The sequence below is a fragment of the Scaptodrosophila lebanonensis genome, unplaced genomic scaffold, assembly GCF_003285725.1.
Source record: "Scaptodrosophila lebanonensis strain 11010-0011.00,11010-0021.00 unplaced genomic scaffold, SlebRS2 tig00000112-arrow-arrow-pilon, whole genome shotgun sequence".
NCBI classification, from domain to species: Eukaryota; Metazoa; Arthropoda; class Insecta; order Diptera; family Drosophilidae; genus Scaptodrosophila; species Scaptodrosophila lebanonensis.
Window position 1 is genome coordinate 2,010,833 of NW_022060574.1, and position 4,148 is coordinate 2,014,980.

The 4,148-nt window shown below is 37.9% G+C and overlaps 1 long non-coding RNA gene across 1 annotated transcript; it reads left to right on the top strand.

Moving 5' to 3' along the window:
* The first annotated feature begins 229 nt into the window (after positions 1–229).
* On the top strand, positions 230–574 carry LOC115628218. The gene is made up of 2 exons (XR_003995787.1): positions 230–356; positions 445–574. It is a non-coding gene; the product is annotated as an uncharacterized LOC115628218 (long non-coding RNA).
* Positions 575–4,148: the final 3,574 nt, after the last annotated feature.

The following is a 4,148-nucleotide window of genomic DNA, read 5'->3' on the forward strand; positions in this document are numbered from 1 at the left end:
ATCGGAGTGCATGACAAAAAACTACAACTGAAACTTCTGGACGGGCGTGATGAACATTTGTCAAAAGTCATTGATACTTGCAAAGCACAAAGCCTCTATCCATAAAGGAATACTGGAAGGAAACCAGTCGGTTAATATCATCAAAGACGACGGACCTGTAATTAATGCGATTAATAGAGTTTGCTTCAACTGCGGGGGACCATGGAAATTTGGTCACAAAGACGAATGCAAAGCAAAGGACATAACGTGTCATCGTTGTGCAAAAAAGTGTCATTTCCAAAGGATGTGCCGAAAGCAGAAATCTCAAACCATGGGCGTGAAGACAGCAAGCCAGAAGGAAAACAAGAACGAAGGAGGTATGGCAGGCTCTAGTAGCAATAATTCACAAGGTAACAAAAGCAACGGGTTTATTAATCAATCAAAATCAAACGGGTATTCTTTTAGAATAAATTCAATCGGAGTAAAACACAAGAGGTGGACCAAAGACTATCAGATAGGCGGACAGATAGTTACATTTAAGCTAGACAGCGGATCCGATGTAAACTGCATTCAAAGAAATCTACTTGAAAAACTTTAAAAGGAAAATAATCGTAAGCTTAATTATGAATTGAATGAAATGTTGGTTTTGGATTATAATGGCAACAAGATAAAAGTATATGGAGCAGTACAGCTACAATGTTATGATTTAAAACTAGAAATTGAGCAAATGATTAAGGTTATAATTGTGGCCGATAACTGTGAGCCGATATTAGGGTTAGAAACGTGTGAAGAGTTAGGATTAATGAAACGAATGGATGTAAATAGTATTAAACATCAGTATGAAAATAGGGAGTCTTTTGTAAATACGTATAGGAGTGTGTTTAACGGAATCGGAAAGTTTCCAGGAACTGTAAGAATTCAATTAACTTAAAATGCTAAGCCAGTGCTTCATTATAAGAAACGGATACCGAACTCATTAACAGACAAATTAAAAGCAGAACTAGACACAATACTGGAAAACGATATTATATCAAAAGTGGAATATCCTACCGATTGGGTGAACAACTTGCAAATAATTGAAAAACCAAATGGAAAACTTCGAATTTGTCTTGATCCCAAGCCACTTAATTTATGTATTAAGCGAGAGCATTTCCTCATTCCCACCATTGATGACCTAACAACAAAATTAGTGGGTAAACGGATTTTTTCGGTATTTGACTTAAGCAGTGGGTTTTGGCACATGGAATTAGATAAAGCAAGCTCGGATTTGACAACCTTTATGACTCCTTTTGGGAAATTCAGACTTAAACGTGTACCATTCGGTCTGAATTGTGCACCGGAAATGTTTCAACGGAAAATGGTCAATATTTTCGGGGATTTACCAGGAGTTATGGTATACTTTGACGATTTAGCCATCTGTGCAGAAAGTAAGGAAGAACATGATCAGATTGTCCAGTTGATTATGGAGAGGGCACGTATAAATGACGTAAAATTTAAAAATTTAAAAAATAAAGCCGCAGGTTAAATACAGGGATGCAATTCTCAAAATAAGGAAGCCTCAGAATAAATCAGATGTTTTGAGATTTTTAGGCCTTCTGAAGTATCTAGCCAGATACATTCCGAATCTCTCAAGGCAATCGGCTAATTTGCGAAACTTGACAAAAAACGATACGGATTTCAATTTTACTGCAGAACATGAAAAAGAATTTAATAACCTATTAGCCATTGTAACGGAAAAGCCAGTTTTGGCTATATATGATCCGAAACTCCCAGTAATTGTACAAACAGATGCATCCAAAGACGGACTGGGCTGTGTAATAGTGCAAAATGGACACCCTGTGGCGTTCGCTTCACGAACTCTCAGTGGCAGTGAGCAAAAATGGTGCCAGCTGGAAAAAGAACTACTAGCAGTTGTGTTTGCATGCCAGCGGTTTCATTTCTTTTTATATGGGCGCGAATTCACTGTTGAGAGTGACCATAAACCATTAGAGACATTGGTTAAGAAGGATATTAACGATGTTACCATGCGACTTCAACGAATGTTTATGTACTTATTGAAATATGCAAAAATGACTATTGTTTATAAGCCAGGTAAAGAAATGCTTGTGGCAGATTGCTTATCTCGTGCTCAATTGCCAGACATATCTGAGATTGAAGGGTTGTCAGGGGTTATTCACTCGGTTATAAAGTCAGTTTGTGTAACCAAGGATAATTATGATCTTTATGAAAAGGGATTAGAGGAAGATGAAAAATATAAACGTATCTTCTCATTTGTGGCTAACGGGTGGCCAGGATACCATCATCTTGATGACCTGGGCAAGCAGTTTCACGCTATCAAATCTGAATTACACTTTGAAAATGGGTTATTGTTTTGGAATCACAGGGTTGTCATACCCTCCAAAATGCAACACAAAGTTTCCCAATGGTTGCATGAACCTCATCTAGGCATAGAGAAAACACTCTCACGTGCAAGAATGCTTTATTATTGGCCTGGTATGAACAAACAAATAAAAGAACTTATAGAATCGTGCAGTGTTTGTGAACAATTCAGGAGAAATACAAGTAATCAAAAGGAACCGTTAGTGCGGTGGATCTGTGGTGGATTGAATACGCGAATCGTGATTATGTTGCATTAATTGATTCGTACTCAAGCTTTTTAATAACGGAAAAAATACAAAATAAAACATCGAGTCATATAATAAAAGTATTAACATCAATATTTGATAAAATCGGATACCCAACTATCATTAAAAGTGATAATAGTCCCTTTGGCTCAGCTGAGTTCAGAGATTTTTCAAGCAACAGTAATGTTCAATTAAAATTTTCAAGCCCCAGGTATCCACAAAGTAATGGCCTAGCAGAAAAAGGTGTGGCGATTGCGAAAAACATATTAAAAAGATGTTGTGAAGCTAAGGATGTAGAGAATTTTCAATATCGAATACTTGAATATAATACAACTCCAATAGCCAGCATGAAACTAACACCAACAGAACTATTTTTTGGCAGACTACTCAAGACCAAACTCCCAGGATTCGCTGTTGATTAGGAATAACTTAAAGGAGACAGACATTCAAGACAAATTAAAAATTAAAAAAGAAAAACAAAAATACTATTATGACCGCAGTGCAAAATCACTAGTTTTATTAAATATTGACGATGTGGTTATTTTTAAGAAAAATGGTAATGAATGGCATTATGGAAAAATTGTGGGAGTTGTAAATGACCGTTCATATATTATTAAGGATACATTTAACAGCCATTATAGGCGCAATCGGCGTTTTATTGCTAAGACCACTCATAAGGACTTAAACGCAAATGAAATAAGTTTTGAAAATAATATCGGAAACGATAATAATAATCAGAGTTGATCGTCAACCACCAAATAAACCAGACGCACAACAACTATGCTTATAATTAATAAACTTGTAAATTATAAACAGCTTGTTTTATTAATGAGCACAAGCTTATTACACTCCTCACATTGACAACGGCGGTGGCGAGAAGCACAACATCAGGGCTGAGATTCTGGGCTGAAATGGGCGGATGCGGATATGGGGCAGTCATGACGCTTGGAAATGACGATGATGTTGGCAATTGTGTTACTGCTTGCTGAGAGGAATCAGAAGCTTGGGCATCAGATGCAAACACGTGCGCTACGGATCCTTCAAAATGCAGAAGGCTGTGATGCCTTGCACCACAGACTCTACAGGATCGAGCCTTGCAGGTTCTATATTAATGGCCCTTTTGGAGACAATTGAGACAGAGGGAAAGCTTTCTGACCTCCTTATGGCGCAGAACTGACGTCAGATTTGGGAATTGGGAGCAGGTGTGTATTGAATGGCCCGTGGCATCACAAAATACACAGACTTTCGGGTTAGTAGCAACAAAAGACCTTCTATTGTTGTTAGTATTTTTGCTACTCTTTCCCACTTGTGATCCAGAATTGTACACTCCGATAGCCTGCTCCATATTTTCCAACTTCTGACATCGCTTTTCCAGAAACGATGTGAACTGTTGTAGCGTCGGAACCGTGTCAAATGTGTTAGTTTCTTCCCATTTGGTCTGAGTCGCATTGTCCGATCTTTGCAGCAGCGTATGGATGATGACACAATCGGCGATCTGCTCCGAAAACTCTCGCAATCTGGCAGTCCCACCAACATTAACCTTCT